Source organism: Haliotis rufescens, unplaced genomic scaffold (assembly GCF_023055435.1).
Source record: "Haliotis rufescens isolate VD_foot unplaced genomic scaffold, xgHalRufe1.0.p SCAF_9, whole genome shotgun sequence".
Taxonomy (NCBI): Eukaryota; Metazoa; Mollusca; class Gastropoda; order Lepetellida; family Haliotidae; genus Haliotis; species Haliotis rufescens.
In genome coordinates this window covers 36128463-36147169 of record NW_025964383.1, presented here as the reverse complement: position 1 = coordinate 36147169, position 18707 = coordinate 36128463, and positions in this window count along the sequence as shown.

Here is an 18707-nt window from a genome sequence, read left to right as displayed (position 1 = left end):
TACATTCAACATATCAGGCTATAGTGGCACAGGGAGACAACAGAAAAAGCATAGTGACGTGCAATGGCAGTAGCAAAGTGCTTCCCTGGAAAATGGTTTCCATGGTAACAAAACATTCATGACCAACTCGTGTTATTCCGGGACAAGCCGAATAGCGACTTTTTGCGACTTTTTGCAACTGGGTTCCGTCTAAGCTCAAACGGATATAGTTTAAAGAATTGTCAACTCGTTGTGTAATGATTCACGTATATTTCCTCCATGTCATATATATTACAGATACTATTTAAACCAATGGTTCTTATACAGTATGGTTGGGCATATTTAGATATGCAAGACATGTGTAAAATCAAAAAATATTCCTGAGAGATTTTTTGACCGAAGGAGTTGAAGTCACGCGCGCATTCTGATTGGTTTGTCGTATCTTCGCACATACCATTCACCGACAGGGAGACGAGTCTTCTTTCAGGTTACGGAAAGGGGCGAGTGGTGACGAATGGGTAACAGACGAGCATTACCAAGGGAGGTAATGCTGAATGATTGTACGCTCTATTCGTTGTGATGTAGTTATAACAATATGGCAAAAGACAGTGGAAGCCAACACTTTACAGTAATTAGCTCTGATGGTAATAGACAACTGGAAGCCAGCCCTTAAATTATCATTGATTGGTAATTGGCAATGGACAATGAGCAAACGGGAGGCCGATCACCCATGCTAATCACCAGTTAACAGCAATTATCTATTGGTCTCTGTTAGTTTCGACCTATTGTTATCTTATTACTTTTGTTGTCCTTACATGTACATATACACTCTTCAAAAAAAAGAAACGCACAGGTACTATGTAGTTCATTGAGCCTGACTACACAAAACATCAGGTATAAATTGGATATATGTTATTGGATTATGTTGGTGACCTGATATTCGACAAACGGTGCCTCAAAACGCAGCCATTGTCGATTTGCAAGGTCTTAAATGTCATGGAGGAAAACAGTAAAGCAAAATGCACGTGCAAGTTATGGCATTCGTGCTTCGTGGTAGTGGCTATAAAAATGGCAAGCATAAGCCAATAATTTGCCATTCAATTGTCAACATTTGTCAAGTTCGAAAATGCCTAGACTCAGCGCTGCGGATCGGAACATCGCCATAGGACGTATCCAAAGAGGGGAATCGCAGTCTTCTTTTGCACGCCACTTCAACGTCCACCACAGCACCATGTGTCGCCTTTGTGACCGATACCCACCATTTAATACCACTGCAAACCGTCCGAGATTCGGTCGACCAAGAGTCACCACCCCTGCACCGGATCGCTACATTCGACTGTCCCACCTACGTCATGCAATGGCACAGCTACGGGGAATGCAGGACGCATCCCTAGTTTGAGGAGAATATCGGACCAGACTGCGAGGAACCACCTCCGCGAGGCTGAAGGTCAGTTATCGTCCCTGTTTTGCAACAGATCCATCTACAGCGACGCTTGCGTTGATGCCACATCTTACAGCCTTGGAATTTGAGAAACTGGAGGCGAGTGTGGTTTAGCGATGAATCATGATTTCTTCTTCACCGGCGAGATGGAAGACAACGTGTTTATCGTCGTCGAAATGAGCGTTTTGCCCCACATTACACGTGAATTCGACAAATTGGGTGGCGGTAGTGTCGTAGTGTGCCATATCCTACACCAGGAGATCTGACTTGGTTGTAGTTCAGGGAAATTTGACAGCAAATCGCTTAATGAATCAAATTATTCAACCTCACCTTCTTCAAATCATTGACCGACAGAAGGAGCTGTTTCAACAGAACAACGCTCCACCGCACACAGCTCGTGTCACGGTAGACTTCCTTCATAATGCCAATAAATAAATACATTTACTATAAATCTACTTGTGCGTTTCTTTTTGTGAAGAATGTATATGCTCACTGCCTCATAGCATTCATTCACCTAATGAAGGAGTAAGCATGTACTCCAAAACGTTGTTTCCTCGTAATAAAGAAGTTGACATCCATAAATTCTCTTCTTTGAATAGTGTATGTTCTTTCTCGACAATCAAATATCTATGAAGCGACCAATAACAAAATAGTAGTTCGCCAACACGAGGATGTTGTTCCGCGTCCGGGATAATCTTCGAAGTCTTGAGTGTTTGGAGCATTGTCAGATTTGTCACTTTTGCCATTTGATCGATTGACATAGTGTTATCACTGTACAGTATGCCCTGAACTTCATCTGCCTCCAGTAATACTGGTTCCTCACTTTCATCACTCGTTAAGATTGTGTTATCATCGGGCTGGTCATGGCGGAGATATCCGTTTTTTAAATCTTTTTAAGTGTTCGCTTTTATGTACCAGCTTACCATTCCACTTTGGACCAAGTCTTACATGGATTTCTGACAGTGTTTCGTTCAATGTAGTACGGCCCTGTTAATGGTCGCGAGTGTGGCATTGTCTGACCTGAGACCATGACTGGATGTTGGATGAATACGGTATCTGTATGCAAACATCGGATTCCTTGCGTTTAGTGTCGAACCATAGAGTTCGTATAGAAAATATCCTAGCCAGTTCCACACCGTCTAATAACAAAACGCAAGGGGAAATTCCATTATATAAAAAATACAGAATTTTCATACACTTTTGTTTAATATTATTTTATATGGTATATCCAAAAACATACAATTTTGTATGTATGGATAGATTTTACCACTGCTTCACTCAGTCCCTTCTCATTTCAGTCATGGATTCTCACAATATGTGGTTGATATTGAAAATATTACCAATGATACCAGATAGTATTATTGCATGTGACAAAAATACTTTAAAACTATGTTCATTATGACAACCATATAGGGAGACCCAGACAGGTAGAGAGGGAACAATCAACGTCCAGAAGTGCCTGTGGATAATTTCTTGAATATGGAAGAAAGGTGAATATTCTGCGCTACGCACAGCCGGCTTTGTGAACTAGAAAACCTGAATGAATCAAATAAGTGTAACATTGCGAATGAAGTCCTCAAAGGACAATGATAACAGGATAGTTGACATCATCTCCTCACTCTAGCCATTGCAGCACGGGTGATAACTTTGTCTTCTTAGTATTAAGACAGCCTTGCTTGGGTCAAATAACTGCCAGGCCTTGATATTGGGAATTAGCTATTCGGAGCTAGCCTTGAAACTCGAGGGAAGGGAGCTGAGAGGTCCTTAGGATTTATTCAAGCAAGTGTAATATGTCATTCAAGTTACATTAATTAATATATAACAGTGACGTACAATGATAATAGTGATAATAATGTCCTAACAGTTTCAATCTAAATCTGAGAATAAAATCAATGTATGTTATATTGGAGTATGTACGGCAACAATATATGCAATATTTACTATAGCAATAACGGTAATGCCAAATAACATTTCGTAACAGCTAAATTGAGTAATCGTAACATTTTAATAGAGCATGTACAGCAGCCGGCTTTGTGTTCTAGAAAAACCGAATGAATCAAATAAATAAAACCCGTTGCGAACGGAGTCCTCAATGGACAACGATAACAGGATAGTAGACATCCTCCACTCACTCTCAAATACTTACTTCATGAGGATAAAACCTAAGAAATACGCTACTGCACGAAACTATAGACTGTATATGCACCTGGCATGTTGATGTCGAAATATAGGAGAGAAATATTGGTTTCGCATATTAAACCAACACACAAACTGGAAGAGCCCACGACGTATTGCACATCCAAAACATATCTGGATGGTGCCTGAGCATTAAACGGTAAATAATACACAATGAGTCGTTTAGAACTTGGTAGACACAATTTTATGGATAACAACTTCTTTAATACTGTGAAAAGCGACGTTTCGGTATAGTTCGTTATACCGTTGTCAAGTAAGACTGAATGAGGACATAGTACAGAATATATATAGTAGGTGGGGGATTAACAGTAGAGGATTAACAGTAACAACAATTGCATACATGAGTGGGATAACATTGGTAGGTGTTGATCAGACTTGTTTCCTGTACGCCAAGGAGTTGGTCAAGGCAGAGTTAAATCTGATTGGCTCTTTGCATTATATATCAATGATCTGTTATGTGAACTGGAACGCTCTAAGCAAGGGCTAAATCTGCCGTGGGCACATACTCCAGGCCAGCTCTTGGCAGATGATACAACACTGTTTAGTAGCTCACCAATAGGCATTCAAGATCTTCTCAATGTTGTAAATCAGTATGCATATAAATGGCAGCTTAAGTACAATGTCACGAAAAGCTCTGTTCTAATATTTGATGTGCAGCGTAAATTTACCTGCTCTCAATCACTACACTTGGGCAGTACGTGTGTTCAACTTCAGCACTCTATAACATATGCAGGTGTCAGGATTAGCTCTGATAAGTCTTCCTTAGAACGAACACAATAAGTTGGTGAAAAGTTAAAAATATTAATCAATAGTAATAATGATACTGGACTAAAGTTTGGAGGCATGATTCCAATCCCAGCAAAAAGGATCTGTGAATGAGTGATACTCCCACGTGGGCTCTATGGATGTAATGTCTGGCGACTATTAACCCTAAAAGAATACGATATGCTGGAAGTTATTCAACGTTATTTCAGTAGAAAAATACAGGGCCTTCCAAAATGTACATCAGGTACTGTGGACAACATGGGCTTGATATCTCTCCAATCCTTTATTGACAAACAGTCACTGTTAATGCTTGGAAAACTATGCCGGTCCAGTTTCAGCTATGTTTTTAAAAAGGTATTCATCACTCGCCTTGGGCAGTTTAGATACGAACTAGCGTTGGATAACTTCAGAAAACGATGTGCTTTGTCACCTGTATATAACATGCTTACACTTGTCAAAAAAAAAAAATCTCTATGCAGAAATAGAAGATCATTTAATTAAACGTAGCTTCCCAAGTAAAAAGCCATGGTCTGATATTGTTAAGAAAAGGATTATTTTTGCAGACCAGGAAGCTGTATGCTCTAAGCTGCTATCTAGACTTAACTTAAATAGATATGTTTCGCTACGTAATGATAAAGAACAGAGACTCTGGCTGCTTGCACTTGAACGTACTAAACAGTTCCCAAACCTGTCTCATCTTGTACGGCTGGGATGCCTAAATATAGAATCTAGGAAATGTCGATATAGAATTGTAGCTCATGATATTATTTAGCATGTCTTTTTGTATTGTACATTGAATATGAATGACAGAAATGAACTATTTGAAATCATTTGTGATGTGATGGATGTCTCTATATTTGTCCCCGCCGTGATGTTGTTGGGATATTGCTAAAAACGGCGTAAAACCATACTCACTCACTCACTCACTCTACATTCACTCACTCACTCACTCACTCACTCACTCTACATTTGCAAGACTATTTAGTGAGGACGATGATATAATCCTGTCTGTACTACTTGGCGGTATGCCTGAGTGTGTTAGCTCTTTATCTCAAAGTCTATGGGGTGACCTTATGGTTATTGTGTCAAGACATTGTAGGAAATGGCTTTATCTGTTACAAAACAGTTATAAGAATGCTTGATTGTCATGCATTTTGTAGTTATCATTTCTAATAATACTGTTAAACTGTACTACTTTACAGCTCTGTAATTATACATAATATCATATATGCTATGTATCTTCAATATCTGGAGGAAATAAAGAATATCTATCTGTTGATTGATGGCTTGTGGCGGCGAATATTGTTTGCTTTTGGAGAAATCATGGAAGTTGATGGCGAGGATTAGAACTTGTACATAGTAGATTGAGCGTTACAATACGGCAGTGCTGATTCAACTTAACTCTAACATTTTCTAGATAATAATATCAATGGAATAAGAAGTTTAGTCATAAAATAGGAATATTTAAATGTTTCTTACCTTGAAACAAGAACGGAGAGAGCTGTGAGGCCCTGAGGGTTTATTCAAGCAGGTGTGCCGAAGACTTACTTACTTACTTACTTTGGAGATTTAACGTGCGCTTTCCGACTGATGCGTATTTCGCACACGGGCCCGGTCAGGCCATTTAATGTGTTTCCGAAAGGGGCGAGAGTGCCGAAGACCAACACCCAAAGAGTTATATACCCCCACAGCTCTACTTGTATCACATTAATAATTACTTTGATGATGTAATTTCCGTCTATGTTATCTGCCATAGGCTGTCAAAGTTGACTACACAAAACGGGTGGTAATAGAACAGTTTCAGTATTGCCTAACAAGTTTTGATTATAATTACAGTCTTAGATGATGGTCAAAACATGCGCCAGCTGGTAACAAAACATTTATCAAGAGAACAAGGACCGGGGCGGACGTACGCGCTGAATTTATCTATGATGTTGTCCATTTCAGATGCAAAGGGAAAGACAAATCTGACTTTAGTTTCTCAATCTCGGGACAGGATGTGCACTATACAAAGGCATACAAGTACCTTGGTCTGTGGTTCGAAGAAAACTTGGACATGAATTTCGCTATGAAAGAACTAGCTAAGTCAGCTAACAGAGCTCTATCAGTCATAATCAGTAAATTCAAACAAACTGGTGGCATGGCGTTTGATGTTTATAATACACTCTACAACAATTTAGTTGTACCGATCCTAACGTATGGAGCTGGAGTGTGGGGAACAAGGGAGTTTAGATGCATAAATAATGTTCACCAACGCGCTTGCAGATTTTTCCTTGGAGTTGGCGCGAAAACCCCTAACCTAGCTGTGAGAGGCGAACTGGGATGGTACTCATGCCTCACCCTACAACAGATTGAAGTAATCAGACTTTGGAAAAGGATCAATCGTCTTGACCCAAATAGAACGCCTAGAGTGGTCCTAGCTTGGTCTTTTCGATACAGGAAAGGATGGGCAAACACAGTGATTACTCTGCTTCAAAGACTGAACTTGAATATTCAGGATATACACAACATGAACGAATTTGAATTCAACTGTGTCAAATCAAAGCTGTTAGAACTTGACAAAGAAAAGTGGCTTACAAGTCTCCATGATGACAGTGGACAGAGTAATGGAAACAAGTTACGGACGTATAGGATTTTCAAGACATACCTGACAACAGAAACCTATGTAAACAAGATAATGCCAAGATCACACAGAAGCATCCTAGCTAAGTTTCGCTGTGGAACTCTCCCTCTAGAAATAGAGACCGGTAGAATATGTAGGCCATCTGTACCGCTGCAAAATAGAGTCTGTAAATTCTGTCACCATTCATGTGTCGAGGACGAAATGCACTTCCTTTTAAAATGCCCCTTTTATTCTGATTTTAGAACCTTACTGCTCGAAAAAGCAAATCTGGCCAACGCGACCGTACATGATGTAGATAAACTTAAGTTCTTGATGAATAACCCACATATACAAAGTGTTTTAGCTACAACAATTGTCAAAATGTTTCGCAGGAGGACGCAGACTAAAGACGTGCTTGTCTGAGATGTAAAGTCACTTTCCCTGAAAAGTAACGGTCTTCATATCATTAGATACCTGCACATCGACAACAGTCTAAAACTATGTCTTTTGAAATTAACATTTGGTATTCTTACTAGAAGATATTCCTTAACATTTAAAACTTGCATGTAGGTGCTAATCAAATGGTTTAATCATACTGGTGTTAACATACACATAAATAGGTGTTTTGATGGTTATTTTTCCTATTATTTTGTACTAAAAATAGTCAGCCATTTGGTAACTTACGATCTTAATAAGCACATAGAACGTTAAAATATGGTGTCCAACAAAATTGACAGTTCCTTGGCTGCTGGGATAAGAAATGATGATGTTACAATGCTTTACTTAGATACTTTTATACATGTTTTAATGTACATACGATGTCTCATAAGCCTGTAAAGGCTGGGTGCAATAATGTTGATAATTGTTTAAACTGTATATGTTATTTGCACGTGACATCTTAATAAAATATTTTCTCTCTCTCTCTCTCTATGATTACGTAAGTTACTGTTCGCGTGAATGAGCTCGACAAGGGGCAGCCGTCATGGCCGACCAGTGGCGATAAAAAACGAGAAATACTCGAATTTTAGAATTTCCTAGGTTAAGTTGAATTTGTGAAAAATATAAAAAATGTATAATGAAATATATGCACTGAATTAATTTCGAGGAACTTGCAGGTCTCTCAAACATTGTCACTCTCATAGTTTGTTCCTCTGTCTGAAAAAAAGACTTTTCTGTTATGGACTCGATATTGATAGTCCTATCCTTAGCGATATCAGTTCAAAGTTTGTTTGGTCAAATTGTCCACAGAGACTAACACATACTGTTCACACTTAGGGAGTGGTCCGAGAATACATGTACTCACACTTTGCCCAAGTAGCTGTTGTTGGTTGGTTGGTTTGTTGTTTTACACCGCACTCAGCATTATTCCAACTATATGACGGCGGTCTGTAAATACTCGAGTCTGGACAAGACACTCCAGTGATTGATATCATGAGCATCGATTTACGCAGTTGGGATTGATGACATGCTTCAATCAAGTCAGCGAGCCTGACCACCCGATCCCGTAAGTCGCTTCTTACGACAAGCAAAGTCGCCTTTTACGGCAAGCTGTGGGTTGCTGAAGATCTATTCTACCCCGGAATCTTCATGGATCAGCTGTAGTTGGCTGTTCTCTCTGACAGCAGCGTCACATGATTTGACTCCATTCACAATATCTCTGTACATTGTAGTCCAGAAGAATTTATGTCTTGTTTTGTGGTTCTTGTATTAATGCCTATTGAACGCCCATCAGCGGATCATCATGAACAGATTTAAGCACACTGGGCGTTAGCTGTGTAGGTATTACGAGCTGAACAGACAACCGATTGGTACGATAACCTTTGCCTTTCTTGATGCTGATAGGGTACACATTACTATCCAGTAAGAAGTAGTCAGAGCTAGTCAACAAGGTGTCCTTCCTTAACTGGTCATCGTATTGCACCACACCCGTTTCCTGATAGGAAATAATGTATCTACACAGTTTATCCATTCTATGCTATTTCTGAAGAGATTTCTTTGATCAAACCTCATAGATCACAGCCAGCGCCTCATTCTGAACAACGTCAGCTGGACAGAATGTTCCAGATCATTTGGATGAATCAACTACAGGGTACGTCACAGGGGTATCCACAGGGAAAGCCTGAGTGAGACACTAAACATCGCAGCATGGCAAAATATCCATGTATGACTCTTCATTATCTTGTGACTGAGCATACTGACGGCGACTCCTACCATGTGCATTTGCATGACAGTGACCTGGCCGATACTGGTTATCGTCATCAGCAGCAGATTGTCTGTCTTCTGGTATTCTAGTATAGAGCACCAGGGCTTCTTTGATTTTTGTCACACACCAGTCCACTGAAACAGAACACTTGATTTTGTCAGAACATTAAGTGGCGCTGAAAGCTTGGAATAGTTTCTGTGAACTTTCAGTGATATCAAGACATTCCAAGGAATGTTCGTGACTCTTTCAGTTTACTTTGCTATGAACATACTGCGTCAACTTTCTTAGTATCCGGAGATATTTCATCTGAACTCACAATATGACCTTGGTATGTCATTTTGTAATGAGCAAATGACATTTGCCTGGATGCAGCTTCAAGCAAGTACCCACTGAAGATTTTGACGTCATCCAGATATATGAGACATTGCTTCCACGAAGGCTCCTCAGAACAGCTTCTACCCCTCTCTGAAAGGTTGCTGGACCGTTCTTTACACCCATGGGTAGCCATCGAAATCGGTACGAGTACATAGACCCACATGCATATCCATGATGTGTTTGGGCGAGAATCGGGATGAAACTTCTTGATAAAACCCACTTTGTATGTCAAGGGTCGTCAAGTTAACTGGATTCTCAGTTTCAAGATTCTCAAGCGCACCCTCCGAGGTAGGTAGAGGGTGAGCATCCAAACAATACATTCGTTCAATCGGCGGAATGAAACACAAAGTTACAGGCTTTGTTATCAGCCTTGTCAATGAGAAAGCATGACGCTGCCCACGGACTTGTGGACTCTTCAATAATATCTTAAACCGGCAGAACCTCCAAACATCTTTCGGTTTCAGTCCAAGTTTATAAGCTCTTTGACGAATTGATTCTTGACTGTTGACCTGGACTAATATCAATGTGGTGTTGAAGTATGTCATAATGACACCATTTATTGTCCTTACCGCCTTCCCGCCTCCGTGGTCTGATCGAAGAGCGGTAGGCACGGGGTTCTATCCCCGGCCGCGTCATACCAAAAGACGTAAAAAATGGTACTTATTGTTATCCTGTCTGGCGCTCGGCATTAAGGGGCTAAAAAATGACTGGTCGGCTCGGAGTCAGTATACTGTGTCTGAGTGGGGTATTCATGTTAAACTGCGGCATGGTATCTCAGTGAGCTAGTACTATAAATCGGCATCAGTCCGGACTAGTACCAGCAGCCACACACACACGTACATGCACGTTGCTGTATGAGTGCAATAATCTTGGATGCGACGTTAAACCCAATTTCACCTCACCTCACCTCACCTCACCTCACCTCACCTCACCTTCCCACAAATGAATAGTGACCAAGTATCTCAGACTAAATTTCTAAATATAATAATTAACACGTCCCATTTTAATTCTGGAAACCCAAAAGTCCAGAAACTCTACGCTCTTTGCCCAGTCTCGGTTAAAGGTATTTACAAAATTAAACATGCCGTTTTCATGGGAACATACCAAGGAAGAAAAATTGAAAAAGAAATTGTTTAAAAACTCAATATTTAGACTATGTCGCCCATGGGCCTGCCCATGGGCGAAGTCTGGTCCATGGGTAGGCCCATGGGCGAGAATATGTTCCTTTACTTAAAAGTCATGTTTTTGTTTCGCAAATACATTAAATGTATTCATTCAAGTATCATGACACAAAATTTAACTCATTTTAACTTAATTCAACGATTTTATAGCGATATTGAAATATTTCGCCCATGGGCGAGAAAAAGGTTTGGCCCATGGGCGAGAATATGTTCCTTTACTTAAAACTCATGATTTTGTTTCGCAAATACATTTAATGTATTCATTGAAGTATCATGACACAAAATTTAACTCATTTTAACTTAATTCAACTATTTTATAGCGATATTGAAATATGTCGCCCATGGGCGAGAAAAAGGTTTGGCCCATGGGTAGGCCCATGGGCGAGAATATGTTCCTTTACTTAAAACTCATGTTTTTGTTTCGCAAATACATTTAATGTATTCATTCAAGTATCATGACACAAAATTTAACTCATTTTTACTTAATTCAACTATTTTACGGCGTTATTAAAGTATTTCGCCCATGTTTTCGTCAGTCCCTTTCAAGCATCGACTAACTGTTTGCAAAGTATATTGTATCATGTGAAATATACTTTATATTATATCATTACATTACTATTTAAAAAGGGCATTTGGTTGGATGTTTCCTTTAGTTCTACAAATTTCACCAGTTTTACATATTGTAGCGATCTTTAATGAACCCGGCCTTACCTCTCAAAACGTTTTGACAGTTTATCATACGAATTCATGTGCGTGTACTCCAATTCATTGGAGTTATTTTCCACAACATTAAATTTTAGTTAGTTTCTATTTCATTTCCAATTTTATGTCCCATTGATACATCACACTGGGCAATTACGTGATACTAGGTATGCAATATACAGGTACGCGTGCGCGTATTTTAATGAAAAAAACTATTCGTCTTTTATTGCATAACGTTTGGCTGAATATCTTACATTCTAACGAAATCTCGAAATAATTATTTAATTACATGCGGTTTCGAACTGACCAGTGGGAATTATGTTTCAATGCGATTGAGGAAAACGTGAGTGAATATTGTGACACTAAAGCAACTTTTAACTGCATTGTCACTTTTGGTATGAAAATGGTAACAGTTCAGAAAAAACAACAGCCTTCTTATGATAATTCTCATTAGTACGTTGTATCTATTTACAGTGTCGGCCTTATTTACAGGTGATTCTACAATACTTGCTCTCGGTCAATTACGATCTACCACACCACGCGTGAATAAACAGTTATGCAGGTGTTGCTGTGGGCAAATACCTACCCTGAAAATGTTTTTTTTTTTTAGGTTACATGTTTTACAAATGTTCGTTGATATGTGGATATATTAAGCACAAAGACAAAAAAAATGTTTATGAAAGATGAATTAGTTCCTTGATCGAGATGTGTATCATCGTTTAATGGGGTCATTTAATAAACGTATGTTTGGAGGAGATATCAAAGGAGCCGCCCAATATACACAGTGTCGTCCGGTGAACTACCACCCCACCCTGTCCATTAGAGTTATGTAATCTGTACACAAATATATTTGATGCGGGGTCAGTGCGGAAGGAGTTTGAATTACATCCGCCTCTTGCCACAGAAATCCTCAAAGTATAGAAACAATAAACAAGGTCAATCCGTACTAATTACCTAGTGACGCACGTAACAACGACTGTCAATAGGGAAAATGGTGAAAACAAATTGAAATAGATTTTAATAAAACATTATTGTACTAAATAACTCGCAAAAGCGGTGCCTAAAATTGTTTGACCGTGTTATGTGTGTTGTAAACTGACGAATAGCAAGTAATTGTCATGCTGTACGCATGGTTCCATATACAAATTCAGTTATACAACCGGTATGAAACTTAGAACTGAGATACCAAGTACAACCTGCATTCACACAGGAAGCAATATACTTGTGTGTATGCCCTCTCCTCTAAAAAATGTATCACTAAAGTATTTGCATTGTAATAAATATAGTAATGATAAAACTTGGTAATTTGGTAGGTCTCCGACAGATATGATTTTCAGTTTTTTTACACCTTTGATTGATACGGATTACGTACCTGTAGTCTAGTCACTGTCTCTAATGTATCTGCTTGTTAGAAATTTCAAATGTCTTGTTATAGCACTGTTCCTAAAATACGGCAGTTTCTTTTATCGGGTATAAATAGTTGATTCGTCTTGTCACGCAGTCATTTTTACTTGATCGAATGATTTCCACAAAAAATTACGGCAGAGAGTTTTATATTTTATTATATTTTTAGAAGATTTTAGAAGATGCTTACATCACTGTATCTCAGAACGTAAAACTGATAACATTCAAACATGTAATTAGTACACAGTTAATTGTTACATATAATTTCCTGCATATTCCTTTTTGAACAAAAAGCCTACATGTATACTGATATCGGTGTCCACTGTTAAAAGGGTTTTAGTGCAGTCAGCCATGGTAAATGGAGAGACAATAATAAGGTGATTAATTATAGTCTGTTGCAGAATATGCGGTATAAGTGTAGTCATTGATCCATATACACATTACACATATACAGATGAAATACACGATATGATGCAGTGCAAGAACAAATTAAGATACGGTTTCTATTAAAAATAATTATACGATTTTGGATTTAATTAGCATGTTTAAATTTTCAGGCCAACACGGCTGAGATACAGCATCGGCATACTCAACTGGAGTTGTTTTCTGCCGGTCGTAAGTTCATTGTTTGACTGAGCACACTCGTGTCGGGGTTGCGATATTTTCTTCTCTTTGTTGGCAGCCTGCCACCGGTCTGAATTTTGAGAAAGGTCTCAGCATGGGACTGTTAATTACTTCTTAATGATGTCTACAAGCTTACAAACTTGTAGATGTTTGTTGCGGTTAGGACCAAACTTTTTCAGCTCAGAGTGTTAGTGGTTCTGGAACCCATAGTGTCAAACAGGTTCTGCACAAAACGTCCATCAGATTCTACTGTTCAGCAACATTGTCACTGAATTTCAGAACTCTGGCATGATATAATAATCAAGGATTTCGAAGGTGAACGAGGGGAAAGGCAGACGCACGTGGATTTACCCTCAGGTTATTATTGTCTGGAGTTCACATTTTGGGGCATTTCATATACTAATTGAACAGAGTTCACCTGCACATGTCCACATTGGTGATACAGACTGTAACCAAAAATGCAATGAGCCGTAGCTCTTAATCCCTTATAACAACGGTAACAACAACCAGGGTGAGGACACAGTAAGGTTAAACCGTGTCCAACAGACAATCTGAGGTGGCTATCTCCCATCAAGTCAGCTCTGTTTTTAAGCGCATAGTTATGTTTTTACATATTGAAATAAAAGGAATTTAAAAAAATTATATTTAACAAACCTACACATTACCAAATACAAAACTTTATAACCCTTTCTAGACTTCGTTCCAATTAACCTGGATCATTCAACTCGCTCGCGAAGGTCGTATGCGACTTTAAAGTGAATACGTCTACAGTGTACAAGTAACTTTTAACTGTATCATATATACTCATGATAAGCAATTATTTTCGTTCCTAATTCGAATGAGCACATTGTGAGGCTAAATCTGCAAAAGGACAGATAAAATATTTCTTTGTACAATGCAAACGATACAAACGTAGCGGCTGATAATAGAGACACTGATTTAATAATCTGCAATATATCAAGTGTTCTCGTTCAATCTATTGTACATATTGAAGTGATTGTAAAGTTTAAAGGAGTACTAAAATGTTGTGGTATTATGAATGTATTTAGAATATGAATAGCGAAAAAAAGTCACAATATCGGATGTACATGTATAAATTGTCTTCCAACACCACGCTTGTGCAGAGGCCCATGGTCATAAAACTAATCGTTCCCATAAAAGGAGTAAATAGTTTCGCAGATACTTCTTGCTATGGTTCACTCCCAATTGTCAGACGACCTAATCATCAGTCAGACCAGTCAAGTGTGACCAGCGTACCTGCCTGGTTTTGGCTCCTAATTACTGAACTGCCCAATACTGTCATACTGTGGGCAGAGTAAGAGGCCTCGTAGAGTGATACAGACTAACCAGATTATGATTGTGTTTGTAAGTTGCGTTTAATATGTGTCGGGTTGCAGTTGTTTTATTAGTCAAGACTAGGGGTAGTTTTTTCAATGAAACCTTTTAGCCGTTGAGTTTGTTTTGCATTCATTTCATTAAATACATTGTTTGGTAGAATAATAACACGTTATATGGATTAAACATCTCCCTAATCTGAGTATAATCTCACATGTACTCTAAGTACCGTACTATATTACTTTGCGGAGACACTGAGTATATTTTTTTAGTTGGCATTGTATGCTGTCTGAATGACTTTACACAAATCCCTGCATTCAATAGACCCGTGAAGATCTTCAACAAACCATTCTTGGCGTAAAAGGGCGACAGCGCTTGTCGTAAGAGGCGACTACCGGGATCGGGTGGTCAGGCTCGCTGACTTGGTTGATGCATGTCATCGTATCCCAATTGCGTCGATCGATGCGCATGATGTCAATCACTGGATTGTCTGGTCCAGACTCGATTATTTACAGACCGCCGTCATACAGCTGAAATATTGCTAAGTGTGGCGTTATACAACTAACAAACAAACAAAACACAAAAAGAGAAAGTGTATGAGTACTAAAACTTGCAATAGATATGCGTACCCTACGTACACACATGAGTCCCATTCGACAGTCTACAACACACGAATAACTGTCAAACAAGTTTGGGTACCCCTTCTGTTCAGGCAAGTTATTTAGTTCGATAATTTTGTATTAAAATCCTTTTGAATTTGTTTTCATCCTTTTTCCCTATTCCATGCATGTTTATGTTGCTTCATCTTATTGCTCATGTCTCCAAGTATTGTAAAACACTTTAATGTTTCTCCTTCTTAATCTAACGTTATAACATTTCCGGTCATTGCCATCATCTAATACACAAGAGATGATACCAAGACATATTTTATTCGGCTTTATGGTCTATTCGGTCTTACAATTGATTTAATTAGTCTTTAAATCTTATGTCTAGTAAATATTTTCACAAACAGGGCTGTTAACTGATATAAGGAATGTAACATCCGGTTGAGGACTGAATACGACGTACGTTAGTCTGGTAACGACATTTCTACAATTTATATTTTGAATAAGCCGTTAATACGCCAGTTGTGACAGGGATGATGGTATGGTAGATGTAGCAGACATATTGACAGCCGTTGTTACGCGAGTCACTAGGTTATTAGTACGGCATTGGCCTTGTTGATTGGTACTATACTTTGAGTATTTCTGTGGCCATTGGCGGACGTAATTCAAACTCCTTCCACACTGACATCGCACCAAATATATTTGTGTCCCGATTACATAACTCTTACTGACAGGATAGGGTGGTAGTTCACGCGAAACGGACGACACTGTGTAAATTGAGCGGCTCCTTTGATATCGCCTCACAACATACTTTTAATGAATGACCAATTAAACGATGATACACATCAGGATCGCGGAGAAAATACAAGCTTCGTTCGCGTTGAATATATATATCAAGGCACAAATTCATCTTTCATAAACTTTTTGTGTCTTGGTGCTTAATATATCCACATATCAACGAAAATATGTAATACATGTATCCACAAAAATATACATGTACAGGCTAGGTATTTGCCCACAGCAACACCTGCATAACTGTTTATTCACGCGTGGTGTGGCAGATTGTAATTGACAGACAACAAGTATTGTAGAATCACCTGTAAATGAGGCCGACACTGTAATTAGACACAACGTACTAATGAGAATATGAGAATTATCATAAGAAGGCTGTTACGTTTTTCTTAACTATTACCATTTTCATACCAAAAGTGACAATGCAGTGAAAAAGTTGCTTTAGTGTCACAATATTGACTCACGTTTTCCTCAATCGCATTGAAACATAATTCCTACTGGTCAGTTCGACACTGCTTGTAATTAAATAATTATTTCGAGATTTCGTTAGAATGTAAGATATTCAGCCAAACGTTATGCAATAAAAGACGAATAGTTTCTTTCCATTAAAATACGCGCACGCGTACCTGTCACGTAATTGCCCAGTGTGGTGTATCAACGGGTCATAAAATGGGAAATGAAATAGAAACTAACTAAAATTTAATGTTGTACACGCACATGAATTCGTATGATAAACTGCCAAAACGTTTTGAGAGATAAGGCCGGATTCATTAAAGATGTTGGGTGCGGTTAGGACCAAACTTTTTCAGCTCAGAGTGTTAGTGGTCCTGGAACCCATAGTGTCAAACAGGTTCTGCACAATACGTCCATCAGATTCTACTGTTCAGCAACATTGTCACCGAATTCCAGAACTCTGGCATGATATAATAATCAAGGATTTCGAAGGCAAAACCTTTTCTCGCCCATGGGCGAAATATTTCAATAAATCTGTAAAATAGCTGAATTGAGTAAAATTGAGTTACATTATGTGCCATGAAAATAGTAATAGTAATAGTTTTAAGTAAAGGCAAATATTCTCGCCCATGGGCCAAACTCTCTTCTCGCCCATGGGCGAAATATTTCAATATCGCTATAAAATCGTTATATTAAGTTAAAATGAGTTAAATTTTGTGTCATGATACTTAAATAAATACATTTAATGTATTTGCGAAACAAAAACATGAGTTTTGAGTAAAGGAACATATTCTCGCCCATGGGCCTACCCATGGGCCTACCAATGGGCCAGACTTCGCCCATTGGCAGGCCCATGGGCGACATAGTCTAAATATTGAGTTTTTTTTCATTTTTTTAACATTTTTTCATTAAATTTTGTGTCATGATACTTCAATGAATACATTTAATGTATTTGCGAAACAAAATCATGAGTTTTAAGTAAAGGAACATATTTTCGCCCATGGGCCAAACCTTTTTCTCGCCAATGGGCGAAATATCTCAATATCGCTATAAAATCGTTGAATTAAGTTAAAATGAGTTAAATTTTGTGTCATGATACTTGAATGAATACATTAAATGTATTTGCGAAACAAAAACATGAGTTTTAAGTAAAGGAACATATTCTCGCCCATGGGCCTACCCATGGGCCAGACTTCGCCCATGGGCAGGCCCATGGGCGACATAGTCTAAATTTTGAGTTTTTAAACAATTTTTTTTTCATTTTTTCTTCCTTGGTATGTTCCCATGAAAACGGCATGTTTAATTTTGTAAATACCTTTAACCGAGACTGGGCAAAGAGCGTAGAGTTTCTGGACTTTTGGGTTTCCAGAATTAAAATGGGACGTGTGATTATACTGTTTTATATGTGCTTGTTGATTTTTTAATTTACAAAAAAAGAAACGAGTTCAATTCCAACTGGGCAATGGGGTAGCCAAGTGGGAACAAGTGGGAACAATGTGTGAATCCCATTTCTGGTGTCCCCCGTGATATTGCTGGAATATTGATAACAGCGGCGTAAAACCGTACACACTCACTCACTCATTCCAACTGTTATTGTGTATGAGGAATGTGAACAGAGTCATCTAATCATGTCCCAAACACAACACTCGTGTTTAACAATAAAGTGTAACATACCAAACCATGTTGCTTCTATTTGTACAATAGCCACGCATACTCACGTCAAGAAGTACCATGTTCATACGCATAAATATACTGACGGAAGCACTGGGAATTAACGTTTATTGTTGTATTCAGAAATCAGGCAGGATGTCGACAAATATGTCACCGAGTCTGGTGTTAGCAATAATGTATTCATTTATTGTTGTATTCAGAAATTAGGCAGGATATCGACACATATGTCGCTGAGTCTGGTGTTAGCAATGATGCATTCATTTATTGTTGTATTCAGAAATCAGGCAGGATGTCGACAAATATGTCACTAGGTGTGGTGTTAGCAATGATGTATTCATTGAATCGCCGAACATTGCAAAATAATCTATAAACTCGGATC